At 37.4% G+C, this 19131-nt stretch overlaps 1 long non-coding RNA gene across 1 annotated transcript in view; it reads right to left on the bottom strand.

Moving 5' to 3' along the window:
- LOC129207642 (uncharacterized) overlaps positions 1-9533 on the bottom strand; it is a 58876-nt gene extending 49343 nt beyond the window's left edge. The window contains exon 1 of the long non-coding RNA XR_008577496.1: positions 9492-9533. This is a non-coding gene — a long non-coding RNA (uncharacterized LOC129207642). The remainder of the gene's footprint in view (positions 1-9491) is intronic.
- Between the last annotated feature and the right edge of the window lie 9598 nt (positions 9534-19131).

Below are 19131 nucleotides of genomic sequence, written 5' to 3' on the forward strand. Positions count from 1 at the left end.
CCCAGAGCTCAGTAAGACTGTTTTAATTAAATCCCAAGTCTTGATTTCTGCATTCTCATGTCCCAGTCAATGACTAAAAGCACTAAGATATGCGAAAGACTCTTTTCACCTTTTCAGGAAATATTTATATTAAAATAAACACAGACAAGTAAATAGCATTATAGCCAAAAGTAATGAGATGATATTCTTCCTCTGTCTACTTTAGGGAACTGGAAACAATACAAGTAATAATGGTAAAAGGAAGCACTGCAGGCAAAATTATCTGTTCATTTTAAAGCTTGGGGGTTTTTCTGAACTCAAGTGAAAACAATATGTAACATATTTTCTTTCTCCTGAAAGAAGTTATGGATTCTTCCCACTGCCTTTATGCACTTTTTCTGTATTTTATAACTCAGTTTCGTATGAGGATAAGCAAATGTCATTATCTGAATTCTGTTAAAAAGTAAATCACAAACTTGACTTTGTATTTAAGTCAACCCTAACAGAAAGGAAGGATTTAGAAACAATTCCCAGTTAAAAAAAATAAAGTTAATTTTATTCAAATGTCTTAACATGCAGAAAAGATTTTATTAGTGTTCCAATTTTTGTTCTCTCCACATCATTTAGAAATTGTTTATTGAGGAATGTTACTGTTAAGAACTTTCAAAGGCATAGCGCTTGATTTGACAAGTTCTAGAATAAGCACCAAAGATTTGCACCACCTGAAGTTTAGTAAGACTGTAAAACTAGATAATTAAAACATTAATCTCTTAAAGACTGTATAATCAGCAAGATGAATTACTTTAAAGAAAGGAAGAACTTAAATAATATGAAGTCTCCCACAACCATGGTAGGATATTTTTCCATTTAAAGACCAAGTCCAAAAGTAAAGCATTTTGAATTTGTCGTATATTACCAGTCAGATACTAAGTGTTTTACTTCATCTGGATGAGAGTATAAACAGCTATATTTTCTGTTTCTTCTTTTCAGGCATCCTTTCTTTGTGATATCATTTTGTTTACCTACATCACGCAGGTGGATGAAGACTGTTTCACTTACATAGGCTGCGTACATCAATCATACCAGGTCTCAGCACAAAGGCAGGCTAGTTTTTGATGAAATGTTTTTGTCCCAGAAATCCACAGTCTTAGAGCTTTGTCCCCCATGTCTCTGTTTCTCCACCTACATAGCATTTAGACAACTGCTGAATCACTAGATCTCATCACCCTATGGTTGGCAGCATCTCCCAGGTACATGGCACAGCTATATAAGGCTCCTCAGGGCAAAAGGCTGGTGAAAGAGAGTTCAGACTTTTATTTCCTATTAATACCTTTGGGCTAAGTTACAAGCCACAGAGACTAGCACAAAACTTCTTCAAACGAGTGGGAATCTATAACTACTCTGGCAGCAGCCAACACAGGACATCCCAGACAGCACTTTAAGAACAGTGAAGTGGCTTCACTGTCTTCTAGGCATCTACTTAGGATGTTGTTAGACAAACCAGCAGTGCTGAAAATCACATTTCCCCTTGTATACTCTTAGCTGGGATGGAGGAAGGAGCAAGGGAAGAAAATGCAGAGAGTCTCGTTTTGTGTATTTTATGAACTGGTTTACTGTGTTCCAGAGGGGGAAAAAAAGGAAACAAAATGTCAAGCTGACAGCTCTATCTTTTTAAAAGTAAATATATGAAGTTGCAGAAACGCCATGCTGCTTGTGTCAAGAGGTTTCCTGGGTAAGCCAGGCAATCATGCTTTTCAATGCCTGTGATAGAGCCTGGGCAGTTCATGGCACTGAGCCATTAACATCTGGCTACTGGATAGTCTGTGCAATGAAAGGCAAGCTTACTGACATGCCTCATTGATATTCATTGACTGCAGTCGGTATAGGACACCATTCCTGGTGAAATAAATGTTAAGTCATAGAAAATGGCTGATTTCTCCTCTTTTTCCCTTCCCCAGTCAAGCATAGCCTTCTATAAGTAGCAATTCAGAGGGGTGCTTTGTTGTTTGAGGAGATGAGACTTTATAGTCTGTGGCTATTCAATAAACGATGGACACCCCAAGAACTTTTGAACAACATGCCACTTTTAAGCTTTGCTAGAAATAAGCTCTACCTTAGGTGCTTAAAGCATGGTAGGTGCATGTCTCTGGTGAAACATTGTTACTGCTAGAGCTGATTAAAAGGGAACAAACTAGCTACTGAGAGGGTAAATAACTGAGCAAGTTCTCCAGGACTGACTCATTCACACAGAGGGGGTTTTTTGCTATCCTGCAGTCAGCGCAGAAAACTGAGAAGTAGTTATGAGTGTACACTATGCATACAGCTGCATGAAAAATAATCTCCCTGATTTAAAGAAAGAATTAATAGGACAGTTGGGATACTAAGGGTAAGGGTGTGGGTTTGCAAGGCTCAGGTTTAAGCCAGCTTGGCATCCGCCTCCCTTCAGAGGCAGATTTCTGCATGGTTTAATACAGAGGTAGACAAAGTTTATGCCTTACAATTTTTCTCTTTTGACAGAGATAAATACAACTGACATCATCCACTCCTAAACCCTGGCTCACTAGCAAGTCCATGAACCACTTAAATTAGCACTGTGATGTCCTATTTGTAAGCACAGGGACTTGTTTCTGCATAGGGCTGAATTTCACTGCAGTTGGCTATAAGAAATAACTGTTTATTACTTGACTAACATCTCGGATAAGACATCGGGTAGATCTCGAATATCTCCAGAGCATTCCTTTAAGTAACAAATTGTTTGGCTGTTTATCTTCCATGGTTTCGTCTCTATTTTCAAAGCAAGAGCCCCACATTTGAGAGTGCTACCACCCAAGTGAATTCACAGAGCCAGAACTCCAGTATTTATAACCTGCAATTATCCTCTTATCTGCAAACAGGAGGAGAAACAACAGCAAAGTCATGTATTGCAACAAAGTAGTACAGAAAATCTATCAAATCTGAAAAGACAGCCTAAGCCATCTGACCACTTCTTTTCACAGTGCCAAACATCTCTCTCATTACTCTGTCTCTGAAGGAAGCATTGCTGGAGAAGCCGCTTCACACCTGCAGAAATATCTTTGTTGAATAATGGGGCAGGTAAAAGCATAAAATATTTTTATTGCTCAAGTCTCCTCATAGAACCAGTATCTGGCTGCAGGGCACTTCCACCTACAGATCAACATAAAAAAGATCCTGCTGTATATATGCTATCCTCCCCCACTGGGCAGGAGTAATGGGAGAGGGGAATTCTTTAGTTACTACTCTGCCTAACTGGAAGACAGACATTCCCGTAAAACTGTGGGTGGGAGCATTTCACAGCGAAACCAAAACACTGTTAAAAGTAAATTCCGTGAACTACTTCTCATGCAGTGCTGCTATATGAAAAGACAAGGATATTTTATTATACACACACAAACTGCCAGACACCAACACCACTGCAGTGCCAGGTTGCCACCAGAGAGCTAGTACGCTTTTTGCTCACAGGATCTTGTTATTAAGGCTGTGGACCAAGTCATACCTTCACATGCCAGTTCCAATCTACTCCTTATTGACCCAAGGATCTGAGGGCAATATGTACCTTGTTGCTTCAGATTCTATGCAACTGTTTTAGTTAAATCCTTGTTTGGAGATTTCACAATCAGCTATAAGCTGACATGGCACCCTTGACCTTTCAAATTATACCAGATTTACGCTGCTAAAAGAACAAACATGGGCCTTACTTATAACATTGCCATACAACTGATGAACTTCTGTGCCAAATCTGTTTCATGATAAAAATTCATTGCACCTAGTGGCTTCATGCAGCATCAGTCCAAGGACATACTGAAGTGAAAAGAAGGTCTTACTCCAACTATGATGCACTGCATTTTTCATAGACCCATATTGTTATGATGGTTAGGTACCTGAATGACAATGAGAGTAACATGGTATTTTGTTTTGCAAGTTTTACCCTCAATATGACAAAAATAATGAAAGTTTACCCTCTGCCTTATACTCAGCCCAATTTGACAAAATTGAAATACTTGAGGTTTAATATAATTGATCTTCCACCCACAAGGAGCAATAGTTAAATGCTAAAAATCAATGCGGATCTCTAAACTCCTACTTTTTTGACCACATTTGACTGTTGTGTAACAAGTCATACTGAAAAGTGTCAAAGTGAAGGGAAAAAGATAGCAAAGGAAATAATGTGGTCAAGACCATCATAACTTTCATAATAATTATTTAGAGCATCAAAATATTTATGACAAAATAACGCTGCTTGGCATTAAAACTGTTGGCTGTTTAGAACACCGATTGTCCTAGAGTTGTTCTATATTCCCACAGAAAATATTTATTCTGTATTCCACAGAAAATATTTAAAGAAATGTTGATTTTTAAATTCTAGTACCATTGACACACTATATTCTTAGGGCAATTTAAGATAATGTCAACCATGTGTATTATGTATGTACTCAGCTATTGTTTATAAGGGACACTCACTTGTTGGGAGCCAGTTCCACAAGTTACTATCAAGATGCTGTTACAAAGGTAAATATACTAAAGAAATGACAAATAGGTATTTGCTGTTAACATTACAGTGATCCTATAAAAATATTAAGTCACGCACAAAGTGACAAGCTTTGTGTAACAAAATGCTACACACCCTACTTGAGTGCATAGTTTCATCTAGCCAAACCAAGAGAAGCTTCAGCTTCTGCTACTTCACAATTTTGCAGCGTTGTTTCAGTATGGAGATATTCACTGTTTCCATAAAGAAAGCTAATGCTCTCATCACACACTGGACACATTGGCCAAGAAGTATTCCTGGAGCCAGCACAACCAAGTAGAAATAAAAATCAGGCTTTTTTGTTATTATCAGCACATTATATTTAAGACTTCTTTATTAATTCATAACTGGTCAATTGACCTACTGATTGTTCTTTGTTGACCTGTGTATTAACTAATCATAAAGAGCTTTTGTTTAGCAGAAAACAAACCAAATCCTCTCTCTTTAATCCTCATTTAGAATGCAGTAAGTTTTCTTTGTCCCTCAGGAAGACTTCTTCCTCAAAGTGGGAAGGTCTGATGAGACCACGTTTAATCAGATAGCGTGCTGTCTGATACACAGGGCCCAACTCTTCATGTTTCTTACCAATAAATAGATAAATTGTTCCTTAAAGTTGAATGAAAGTACTGATGGACCATGTGGCAGAACTTTCACATTTTAATTTTACAGAGTTTTAGTTCAGCCCAATTTTATGGAAACCACCAGACTGTTGGTGTTTTGCACAGTGCATTACCTTGTGGTAATTACATTAGTGATTAGGCTGTAGACATACAGTCCTTTTTTTAACTGGCTACAAGGATACTATATGCTGTCTAGCCTATCATAGCTTGAGAAAATATGCTAACTATGTTTTTCTCTGTGAAACCGCAGTTAGATTGATACTTGAGTTCACATGAGAGTTCAATTTAAGCTAGTGAAGATGACAGTAACGAGCTTTTCTTCACTAAGGCAGACTCCTTCAAGTGATGAGTAGACTTTAAGGAGTCAGTGGTTGGAGCAGGATCAGTGGAACTGAAAACTGGCTTTCCTCTATACTTTCTATTCTGAATCATCTTCACTTCACCACTAAAACAAACATACAAAGCTAATATTCACATCCAGTGGGATGAAGACATCATCTTTATGCTGCTACTTAGCCAGGAGTTAATCAATTTTTTGTGCGTGAGGTGCACTAGAGGTTTTAATCATGAAATTATAATATAAATTATAAAATTTAGACATAATACCGTATTCTGTGATCTACACTGAACTCAGTGTATGCAACACTGAAGTAGAAACAATTCCTGTTGATCAGTTATCAGATTATATATATATGAAAAATGCTTCTCAGAATAACTAGTGTTATCTGAATTGACATGTAAAAAAAAGGCTTTAATGCTGTAGACATTCTGCCATTCTGCACCATATTTATTAGATTCAGTTCATGCTATAATGAAACTTGTGCAATAATCTCCAGCACTGAGCACTTCCATCCTAAAGGTCTTACCACTGAGAGCAAGAGGATGGTCCAATCTGTAATTTTCTCCATGCCAAGATCACCAAAAGTCAGATCTCTCCACTGTATTAGTGAAAACTATAAACAAAGGCACTCTTTGAGCCCAAGAGTAGTACTCTCATTAATCTATACAGGGAACTAGGTCAAAGAAACCCCAAGGCCTCTCTGAACTACGTAAGCAAGCAGAGGCCCATAAAGGGATATTTCTGCAGCTGAGAATCCCTTGTGCAAAATAACAGCCAATTAATAGTCTCTTTTCAAGACACACCCATGCACTGGATCACAGGAGAAAGGACAATGTCCAAGTTACTCCTCAGTTCAAGAAACATCCTGTTGGCTTGCTAAACCAGTTTAGGGAGGGGGGGAAAGTCTGTACAAAAGAGATCCCAATGGATGCAAGAAGAGAGCCCCGGGCTACCCTTTACCGCCAACTGTAACGATAGCCAAAGCGTTTTACCCACTAGGGACTGGAAGGAGACCAAACTAATCTCTCAGAATTGTTACAGTCCAATTACTGTTTGGTTGCAATGTACTACATTGAATTTTAAACAGCAGCTTGCAGTTAGAAGGTTCTATAACCCGCTGTCAAAGTCACGGGGCAGCCAGTAATCTCCAACTATGTTTTCTTAAAGCAGGTTATAACGAATTAGGAATTTTATCAGTTTATCAGAGAGATAGAGGATGACGTTTATTTGAGATGCAACATAGAATCCACTTGCTTAAATACTATTAATGATAAAAGTGCATATATACAGGAAAACAAAGAAAACAAAATACAACCTGGAACAAAGGAAGAAACATTTCTCTTACAGCTCAGCATCCAAGAGTGCTTCAGCTTGAATAAGCGTAAGAAAACAGGACTGCAACCTGGATATCAGACTACATTTATGGAAATGATACAGAGGTGCTCAAATACCTAACCATTTTTTCTAGGAGCACTGCCTCCTACATGTTAGAAAGTTGTATCAATAAGCAAGTCCTTTCCAGCCTCCACTGATGTATTTAGGAAATATTAGCACCAGGGCTAATTCTTCATTCTTGATTACCTTCAAACTTATTATTTCCAAAATGAGTCATTTTAGCTTTCCCATGCTTCCCCAATTTTGAAAGCTTTGCCTTTAAAAGACTTCTTGATCACAATTTTATGTCCAAGTTAATTTACAAGAGCATAGCAGGGTGCCAAGTGAACCAATCCTGAAAACAACGGGGTTTCTCCAAAAAGGAATGGTTTTGCTTTATATAAGAAAGAAACTTTCATATACATTGTAGAATGTATAGGCATAAATACTTGATTCAGCAATTCTATAAGCATGAGGAATGCGGTTTGAGAAGCTTATTTTCAGGGATGGTGATAAACAGTGATTTCAATATCAGCATAATTCATGCTAACATTTGCTGATCAAATTTTTTCCATAAACTAGTCCTGTGAAGTACCTCTTCCCACATTCCAGAACAGAAAATTACCATAAGAACCTGTCTTTCATAATTTTGGAGAGCACATAACTGCAAGTCACAGATGAAGATGTAGCAATGACAAAGCTCATGTCAGGTTTGTACCCAGATCTATCCAGCCCATATGCCTTCTTGATACAATTCACATCCCTCTGCTGCATCTTCTCCCCAGGAGTTCTAGGTAGCACAACTGTTTTCTCTGCCTGGCCTGTACAAATCTGCTCCCTCTGAGCAACCTTGATGGTGCTCTCTAAAGACATCCAAGATGAATTAGTTTTTTAACCATGAATCTTCCTCGCCAATGTTGGAAAAACAAGAGACCAGCAATCTAGAGTGCATCTAGTAATGCCATCCTTACCTTTTAATAGACACACCTAAAGCTGGTGTCTTTGTTTAATGCTAGTTTCCAAATATCTCAGCTGTTTAACTTCAGGCAACACAGACTCATAATGAACATAACAGTAGTACTTTTTGGTTTTACAGTTATCTTGGTACCAAAATATTGCATAGTAAACTGATCAGCTCTCTAGTCTTAGCACAAAATATGCTGGTTTATAGGAGTATCTACTGCTTTACACCAGTACTACATTCTGCAAGTATTAAAGCTAGCTTTACACCTTTAACGTACTTCTAAAGAGCCTAGAGCAAAATGCACTTCCTCCAAAATAATACAAAGAATTAGTTTAATAATCACGCCTTAGAGTCTCATCAGCTACATAATTTTTTCCAAAAAAACCCTAATCCGTGCCTTAAAACATAATTTCATGCTATGCCCAGCAATCACACACTAAGCTCAAATAGGTAACAGGGCCTCCCTATGCCTTCTCACATTATTATTAGTTACTATATAAAATCTGCCTCAGTTTGGGGACAAGGCATAGAAAGAAATCAGGCAGTAGAAATAATCACAAATCAAGGACCCTGGACATTCCAAAAACTACATATTTTTTAAAGTGAATTTCAGCAATATTTTGAATGTGTAGGAAATAAACAGCCAGCTCGTTCTCCTCAGCCTCCTTTCCCTCCAGTCTAACACATCCACCTTTTCCTCATATTGTTCCTTATTAGTTCAGCCCATCCCAAGACATTGTAGCACTATTCCTATTTGCAGCAGTCTTATTTTTTACCTAGTTTTTGGTTAAAAAAACAAACAAACAGAAAAAAAACCAACAACAAACTTTGGTGGGGTTTTTTCATGTTAGTCTGTTCAAGGAAGACATCTTCTCTTAGTCTTCATATGAACAGGGCCTAGCAGAGGGGACTCTAGTCTTGAAAAATCTCTGTATTCTACTAAATAGCACATTTTGAATGGGTTAAATTAATGGGAGAACTTCCTTACGGAATAATAGCTCAGTACAGCAAAATGAGCAAGAGGAATGTCAGTTAACTAGTCCTAGTCTGACCACACAGAGGAGTATACTGGTGGGCAATTGAAATTACTTCCTCATACAAAAGGTGGGGTATGAGAACAGAAGAATAACACTTTTATCCAGTTTTGATATGCAATTTCTAGAAGTAAGTGTTATTTGCAGGCTACCCACCAAGAAGAAAGTGAGATATTCCAAATGGAGATTTTTACAGATATGAGATGAGTAAGGGTAAGCTAAAATGAACGTTTGTTCAAATTTATGGGAATTATGTAGTCAGAAAACTCCCTAGACAATGAAGATGTCAGGACTTCTCCCACTAGTAGTACCAGTCTTATGTGGACACAGGAATGAGCGAGTTACCACAGTAACTTTTGGTATTTTATATTTAGCTATAACTTGAGTAGTAACTCCAAACATATGGGAATACAGCATGCCACAATAAGTTCCTACATACCTGCAGAATGTAAACCATGAGAGCAAGGACTTACCTAGCATGTTATATACAGTAGCAAGTAGAAGCGTTATAAAAAGATACGTTAGCCATGGTATGTCTTACAATGAACCATACAGGAACTAAAGTAATAATCCCTAGGATCTGAGAAATATAAACTTCAACTACAATAAGAAAAAGTGTCAACAGATTACTCACTTTGGTATTTTAGCTGCTTCAGTTCCCATTTTTTTAGCTTCACATCTGCAGGTACATGTCACACAACAGTTCCCCAGCCATATCATGAAGTGCAGGTTTTTCAAGAAATAAAGTTGCACAAGTAAAACACTACCACCCCAATTTCTCAACTATACAACATCAAGGAAAAGAAGGGAGAAGTCACATCTGTTAAGACTGAACTCAGGGTTACAAAAAACAAGGAAAAAGGAGAGAAAAAAAAAAAAGAGTGCCACCTGTGCTCACACGTTCTGTAACCTGATCCAGGAGGTAAATTTTCCCCAGGAGACACTCATCTGAGACCCTAATCAAAGGAACCTGCTGAGCTTTACAGCTGCCTCTTATTTTATGCATTTGGGCTGAAGTGAGTATCTGTTCCCAGTTCCCTGTTTTTGCTGTCGAAACAGAAAGTTCTGCTATTGTCTTTTTCTCATCTAATCTTGGCATCAAAAAAGTTTGAGGTTTAAAATTAAGTCTACTAGACTTTTAAATTACAGTACACAGAAAATAAAAAAAAATAGCACGTGCTTACAGATATGTCAAAGCTCAGAAAAAGAAGTGGTTTTGTTTGTTTGTGGGGTTTTTTTTCCCCTTTTTTTTCTTTTTAACATTATAACCTTTATCTGTGACAGCTGGCAATGTTGTCTGATTCCACCCAGTAAACACATGCAGACCCCACACACACTCAAACTAACTTGATTCAACTTACAAATAGATGAAGAGCTTGACAGATTCAATAGATTTTGTTCCTGGTCATAATCTTTCTGAAGTAATGCCTAAACTTTTTTGCAGCTAGTATCTCAATAGTCTGTCTGTTTAGACTTTCTGTACTCTTACCACAGATTAAACACTCAGCATCTAGCTGCCCGTGCAGCCTCAGAACTCCAATTTTGCACTTGCAAAACCGATGCCAGGGAGTGGTAATTATACTTCAATGACTTTATTGACTGCAAATGATTAAACTAAGCATGACTGACAAAGCTTTACTGACCACTTCTATTTATAACACAGCACCATTCTGTACCCGTTCAGAGTTAGCTACAGCCTCTTAAGTCTTAGGGACTTTTACAATAAGGGGGAGTTATCCTTTCATAACTGGTCATAATGCCATTTGGAAACTTCTCATAGCTTTTCGGACTTTTTGGGGGGGGTGTGCAACAGAACTCTGTTGTTGCAAAGCTGTATTTTTTTTTCCTTGGTTTGTATTAACATATACTGCCATCATGTGGACAGAAATAATAAGAATAAATAATTATTCAGTGAAAGCCTCTCACCTTGACAGCTTCACCTTAATTTTAAAACATTCTTCTTGCTACCAATAGAAACACTAGCTCAAGATTATTGAAACAGAAGGAAGAAAACCTGATTTTTTGTTTGTTTTTGTTGCCACATCACAGAAAATGTGCCAGTGCTTGAGGACTCAGTGGAAGGACCGTAAAGTTATATTGCAGCTGGGCAGTAAACTGACCAGCACAAATGGTAAATATCCCAGCTTCAGCACACTGCTTTAGCTACTCTTTCTCTTACTCCTTGATGGCACATCTAGACACAAGTCATACCGGGCTGGACATCAGAGGGACTAGAAAAAGACACAGCAAGCAAAGTTAGGCCATGATGCAGCAGTGCAAATCCACAGTTTGTATGGAAGCGCCAATATTGGCAGTCTTTCAACATATGCACAAGACCCAAGAAATCCATCAGGCAAATAACCGGTTACTTTCTGCTTGTCAGTCCCACTGTCTGGGGGTTCACCCTCTTGCCTGGGCATTGCAAGAATATATCTACCTCTTTCAGCACTGGGAACTTCAACTGCAGGACTATTGCAAGAGATCCAGAGAATAAAGGATGAAAAGAAAAAGAATGACCCACAAGCATAAATGTTCTGGGTTTTACAAACATATCTTGAAAGCAAATCACTACAGAATTTAAATATATTTTAAATTTCTTCTATTTTGAAGAGCCTTATCATTTAAAAAAAATGTTCAGTTGTCAAATTGCGTGTATTTGTATAGACTAATGTTATTTTTAAAAAAATATAAGATCTGTACCGTTTTAACATATAAGCATTGGATATTGCAAAGAACTCCAACCACCACACTGAAATAAGAATATGCTTAACTTCTACAAAGTATTCTTGAAATAATAGCAGTTTTCAATCTTAACTACACAGTAGAAAAACAGGGGGCAGGGTATGTTTAAATCTATATATTAAATATAGCTTACCAAAACTAGTACTTACGCCTTCACTAAAGTACTAAAATGTCAAAGTTAAGGCTGAATTTGCCAGCTTCATGGTCTCTTTCTGCATAACCATTATAAGCTGCTTTTCAAGGTCCATCACGTGGAACCAATTAGTGGCATCCGCCTTCACAATGAGTAGCACTGTATTCCAGAAGGGTCCCACTGAGTAACTTGCTACTCATGTTGAGCTCAGTACATCAGGATCTAACAATTAGATAGCAAAATATAAGCAATACATTGATTCCCCTAGTGTAGCAACTTATCAAGAAGAATGCTTCAAAATCCATGAAATACGATTCTTATTCAAAAATGTTAGCTAATGCAGAAAATAATCTTTAAGTCAAGAACACTACATCCAGACTGCATAGGATCTTAGTCTGTATGCTATAACCACTATACAAACTTATATTGTCTAATGTAAGCAACTTACACAATAACATGTATATACTGCCACATAGGTGTTACCTGAGAAATTAATATTAACCAATGAAACTGAAAGAATATTTCCCCCTCCCATTTAGGTACAATGGTTACCATAGGTTTTTTTGCTTTATAATAGCTATTAATAACTATTTTGGTAGGCAATATGGATTCTAAAATCTTGGTCAGTATAATAGTTTCAGTATTAAGCTTTTTAATTATTTAGTACACAGAACTAACTTTTCACTCAGTCATTTTCTGGATGCCCTTTTCCTGTTGTGTTAAAATCAGATCTGTTCCTACAGCAACCTTTTAATACAGTTATTTAGGTGCTTCAGAACTTGTCATGTCATAGCTTGCTATTTTACAAGTTATAGCTAGAGGTGATAGATAATTGAATTTATACCAGGTGTAATTGTTAATGTAACAATAATTCTTTCAAGTTAATAGCATTAATTTATATTAAGATCAGGTTATTTCTCCTTTTCATTAAAAGTTACACCATTATTCTCTCATTTGCCTTTAGAAACAAACTTGACAAACTAGACTAATGGAAAAGAAATTTAGATTAGCATTAAAACAAAAAGATGGGAGAATTGCAAAAGCATAAGAGAATAAAGAAAGAAGGGAGAGGTATAAATTCTAAAGCAAGACTTCCATTAAGTCAACTGACAAATGAGCTATCTCCAATACATAGCAATGTCTTATGACATTTCTGTCACGAAGACAAAAATTCAAGCTCGACAGAAAATGCAGAACTCCTCCTAACTCATGGCTCAAGCTTATTTACAATACAATAAAAAGAAACAGAAAAAAAGAGAGCAAGCAGCATTTATTTCTGCTATTCACTTCAGGGCCACTCAGTGTTAATACATTTCATTGACATCCTCATAGTCTCCAACAGAAAATATCTTGATAGAAAGTAGTTTAAACAGTGGTGCTAGAGGGAGCCCAACAGATGTTGCTCGTTTACCAGTAAAAAGTTCACCAGCTTCAGTTGTAGCTCCTCATCTTTCTCACCGTTTCCACTGTAAGCAGAAATAATTCTCACAAAACAGTGTATGAAGTTCAAGGAAAACAAATACTAAGCCAAATGTATCATATCCCTCTCCTCATGTAATTTCTATAATACAGAAAGTTAAGAAACTGTTCTGACTTGGGTTAGAAGAAGTCCTATAGATAAACACATACTTCATTTTCACATCAACAAACACATTTTTATCCAGCTTAAGAAGGATTTATGTAAAGACAGGACAGAAAAGGTGTTTCTAAATTATTTAAAATAGCTAACTGGAGTTCTGGGCTTGCATTTGAAAGACTACTGAAATTATTTTGTGGTTTCAGTGAGATTCATTCTTTCCAGTTATTTCCAAGAAGAATATATGACAGGATAGCTTGTTAATTGTCTAGCGATTCCATGACAAAAGCATATCTCTGATACACGATTTTGTAACATTTATGTCACTATGACCTTGACCTGCACTGACATACAAGCCCTCCAGTGAGCTATGGACCAGACTAAAACCACCGCAATCTCAAAACAAAAGAACAGCTTTACCAGCATGCAGAGAAGCAGCAAGTGTTCAGTACTCCTAAGGAAACTGCTACCTAGATAAAACCTATAACAAAGAAAATGTAACTCTGCAGACCTTTTTTCTACATGTCATTATAAGAGAGCAGTCATAAGAGTCTAAAGACGTTTGGGGTCAGTATCTTCTTACCTTGCCTTTGACCCAGTAATTAAGCTTAACTTGTAATAAAACTTGTAACAGTCATTAAAAGCATTTTTTTTTTCCTCAGTCAGACCACAACACGCAACAATGGTGGGATAAACATGATGTTGGCTAATCAAATCTAACAAAGTATTTCCCCTTCTTTCCATAATGAAATAGATACATTTCCATTCCTGTCTCCTCACCCTCCCAGATCTGGGCCCATATTTCATGCAATGTTGCTTAGGGCTGTCTGGCCAGTTCCAGTTAATGATCGGAGCTGGCTGAAAAACAGGCGAACGCTCAATAAATCCAAGATTCATTGCAGCCCTGGGAACTACCACAATGTTTGAGCTGAAGCACCGGCTGCAGGGGCTGTTGTCACACCTGCTCTGTGGCCTACAGCTGAATCCCTCAGCAGGAAATTTCTCCAGAGTTACATGAAAGCAAGGAGTTAGTATTTTATAATCTTTACATACCTTAACTCCGACCCATGGAGTTTGGCTGCTTGCCAGCTGACCACTTACACCAAACTGAGCCAGCTCCAGGCAATGTGGTATGCTCCCACTCAAGCCACTTATGTTGCTGTACAGAGGCTCCCCTGCGGGGTGGAACTTTGACCAAAAGCTGAAATAAGCAAAGTTTGCCAAACTCAGACTGGCATTAGCATTATGATAAAACAGGTAGATTCAATGAGCTAACTGTTCAGAAAGGCACAGTTTCACCACTGTTTCACCATACATTTCAGGGATGTTTCAAGAATCAGGAGCTATATCCAGGTCTGAAACTTTCTGCAGTAAAACTAGTCCTCTGAAACGTTAGTTAAACAAACAAATCCTGGTGCAGATGGTAAGTTCCTGCAAATACCTGAATAGTTGCAAAGGTAGAGAAACTACGGCTGTTAATAAAAACACAAATCAATTCTTTATTCTTACTTTCTCCTGAATTATGCACTTAACTCCCTCTCACTCCCAACCAGCTTCGGTCTAATTTATTAATCTGTTTCCTGGGGTGATGGAAGAGAATCACAGGTGCTTATGTTATAAACAAGAACTATATTGAGTTGCATACACAAGGCTAAAACTGAAAAGATTGATGAATAAAACATTTTTTTAAGGTTTCTGAAATTCCTACCTGGAGGATAAGGTTAATTCTAACAGGACATGTCATAGCAGGTCTTCTTTGTTTAAATCTTATTTACCCAATTGTAGCCAATAACTAACTTTTGAAAATCTGTGGTTTATTTGTTACTCTTTCTCTTGTTGTTAATTTCTAGAAGTCCAGATCTAAGGACAGTTAACAAAACATGAGCCAAAATCCATTGTCTACACTTGACTACATAGAATATACACTCTAATCCATGGAAAGGCTATTTAAAAACCAGGGATGTGAACAAAACCTTAAATTCTGTAGCACACCACTAGAGGGAGCACAAGGCTACTCCATTGTAACCACTCTCTGTCTTTATATACAAATATTTATTCTCACAAGGCTCTGAGTAGACTTGTAAGCACCGTTATTCAAGTTTTAAAGCGTGTGAACCTGGACTCCAGAGAAATGACATTGTTCACACGAGTAAGGACATTGCTAGTTCAGAATCAGGCACAAAGTCAAATTTGGTTTTCTGATCTGAATATCCAGTTCCCCCAGTGTACTTATGAGATAACCTTTGGCTGTTTGTGGGAGTTGGGGCTTTTATATGGTTTGTCTGCATCCAGTGAAGAAGCAAAACTCAGCAAAACTTTTTGAACTAAAGTAAAAATTCTAAGCTGTGCTCTGTTCCCATTGAAGACTTAGCCCCTTTGGAGGAAACAACACAGCCACAAGCAAATTACTTCAAAGAGCTTGTTTTTTAAAAACAAGGCAGGATTCATTTGCTCACTCCTACAGAGCCCCTGGGACAAAATGGTAAGCTGAATCAGCGGCCTGTGCTTTCTTCCAGACTCTGCAGTCTTTAGCCCAATGGAAAGCTTCACGAGGGATAGCTAGGGAAAGGGTTTCTGCATTACTATTTCTAATGTAACTGGAATGGAATACTGAACTCACAGTAGGAGGGAGTGAGGAAACTCCAACACTTTGCTAAGGTTTGTATCACCAGAACTCTCCCATCTTACTATTCATTTGGGTCCTGTTTTTATAGTTCATTTATGTGTAACAGGCATTTGAGTTCAACAATCTCTGAGGAGATAACTGTTTATTACTATACTTCATTTGTTATTGTTTAAGCTTAATGTTTTTCACTCTATGGCAAGAGATGATCTCTTTTCTTTGGTTAGAAACTTTATCAAACATTCCTGAGGTGTCTAAAGATACTGTTAACTATGTATCCATACTCACATGGATCCTGATTTCTTCAAAGAACCCTAATAGCCTACAGAGGCTGTGATTTGTTTTTCTCTATTATATCACTGTTATCTAGGTGTCTACTAATTAATTCAATTTTACTATAGTTTCCTATCTTTTCACACTGTATAGATCTGTAACTCCTTAGACCCACTGTCTTCCTCCTGTTCTTCAAATCCTTGTTAAAATTTAGCATAATCACTTTATTAATATGCTAATACCTACTCCTTTAAGAAGCCTCAAAGAGAAATGACCACGCAAATGGAAACAGCAATTTCATATTTGATTGCCTTGGCAATCTAGGATGCATATCATCAGTCCTGCCAATTTTCTAGTGGTCATTTTATCAATTTTCCTTAGGACATCTCCAACTGGTTCTCTAAATTAAGACTGCTCCTTCAAACTCATGCTTGTAAAGAATGATTCTAAAGAGAATATCCTTATATTTCTAAGTGCTTACAGCTGTGAAGTTAGGCAGAAAACCTACCTTAATTTTTGCAACACAGTAATCTTCCTTGAGTCCTCCTTTTACACTTCCTGCAGAACAAAGCAACTCATCCTCACTAAATGCAAGGGATTTGAGCCCACAGATTAAGACAAAAGCAGGTTTAAGACTGTGTTCAATGACCTTCTGCAATCAAATCTACAAATTGAAGGTTTTTCATGAGGTTAAGGATCACGACCATCCAAAAATCATGAAGATTTTTTCTTTTTCCTGGCTGGCAGACTTATTGCATAACCCTAATATCACCACCCTGTTTGTTATTCCTGGGGGAGACAGCAGTTTACCACAAGAGCAGATCTTCTAACCTTTCCTTTTGCAGCCTGCTACAGATGCTTTTAGGTCAACTGTCAGGTCCTTCAGAGTGTTGTGGGGTTTTTTTCAATAGATGCATCTCCTGGGCAATTAATTTCTCTAATCACACTCACCCTTTCATCCAGCTGTAAGTAGAGTTCTCTCAGTTATAACATGTATTTAGTGTTTGTACAGTAAAACATTACTCTCACTGTACCTCCTTTGTTTTGCTGGGCATCATTATATGACATAAGCACTAAAAAGTAGGACAAGGTCTTTATTAGACACTTAAAAAACCAGTTCCTTAAGCCTCTAGCCATTGTTAGTTTCTGTTTAATTCCCTTACAGCGTGGCAACACAGGCTTCCTCCCTTACCACATTGGTAAGGTATGTCCCATACCTGGTTTCCAGTCAGTCTGCATCACCTCTCCTCAAATCTCTTAGATGTAGACCCAAACAGGCACACAGTCTGACCTCACACTGCCCAAGCCACTGCTTTTGGCCTTTTTAGCACTCTGAAACACACTGTTTCTTAGGAACAGTCTGCTAACTAACTTCTTTGCAGTTATTACTGCGTAGGATTTGTAAACTCCATCACAACCTATCTTTACTACATTTTTAGAGCACATGATCGCAGGAAAGCTCTTATCTTTGCTATTCTACAGCTACAATGTTCCCAGATAAATCAGCACAACCTCTTGCACAAAACCCTTGGGGATTATATGAAAATTTGGCTACAAACAGTCATGAGTTCTTGTAAGTTCCTCACTTGATATCACCAGAACCACTGCACAAAAGTCTTTGCCTACAGGTATGGGAGATCCCAAGATCAATAGGTACTGGATTTCTCCGGATGTCATTAAGTATGAGAAGATAATAACAAATAGTCATGTCTTAGTTCTCAGAATACAAATTTGTTTTCCATCTCAGCTTTTTCTTTCTTTGGACCAGGAATCACTTGGACCTCTTCCAAATATTTAAACCAATATCTTATGACATCCCAGTTGTTGTTATCTCTAGAAGCACAGTAATTGTTGTCATCAATTATGATCACAGAACATATAAATAACTACTGATGGCAGTCTAAGATGCTTAAGGGAATTCCACTCGGGCACTTCTGTCTCAAATGACCTTTTCCTTCCATACTGCTTGCAAATTCATTTATCCTGGGAATGACTTTGGAAAGAGCATCTCAACTTATTGTTAGCAATTCTTAATTTTTCTACTTTTTTGGCAATCATTTATTGAGATAGTGTACCTGATGTAAAGGAAAAGTTTTCGTCAGCCTGCCTTTTGAGATTTCTCTTGCCATAAAAAGTGGGAGAAATGCACTCACTCTCTTAAGTGACTGAGATGTGATTTGGGTTATAATTGCCAGTCTTATTACAGTACAGTCTGAGAAGGATGAGGGGCAAAGCAATAAGCATACATCAACTAATAAAACATAAGATTCCCAAAGTAAAATATGCTATGCTTTCAGGTTTTAAAAAAAGAACATTTTCTACCCTAATTCCTGTCCTTAATACTGGATACAGTTATCCCTTAGGCAGAGAGAAAGAGTTAAGTACTTAACGTGACAGAATGGCACAATGAGCTCCAGAAAGGCATACACATGCCTAACTGCTGTTTCCAGAGAAATGAGAATATAACATTTTATACATGTTAAGGACATAATCTACTACAATGCATACAGAAAGGAACAAATTAGTTGCCATTAAGTATATTTACATTTTACTAGGACTATTTAAACTAAAGAACAATTTTTTATTTTCTTCATGATATACATCTGGAGTAACTTTACTGAAGGCTGTAAGCCCATGCCAAAATGAAGTCTTCATGAAGTATGAGTCAATTATGCCTACTTAGAGCAGAAGTTTGGCCCTTCATGTCTGTATGTAGGAAAAAAAAAAAAAAAGTAGAAGGTAATATCTAAACTTTTGAAGATACCTTGAACTAATGATTCACATTGAACTAATTAAAACATTTAAAATACTGTGATAAATTGATATCTCAAAAGAATTGTCAGGTAAATTAAAGCAATTATTTCAGTTTGGTTGAGAACGTAGACTAGATAGTGACAGGTCAACACAAAAACAATAATGTAAAAGAT

This window comes from Grus americana, chromosome 5 (assembly GCF_028858705.1).
Source record: "Grus americana isolate bGruAme1 chromosome 5, bGruAme1.mat, whole genome shotgun sequence".
Taxonomy (NCBI): Eukaryota; Metazoa; Chordata; class Aves; order Gruiformes; family Gruidae; genus Grus; species Grus americana.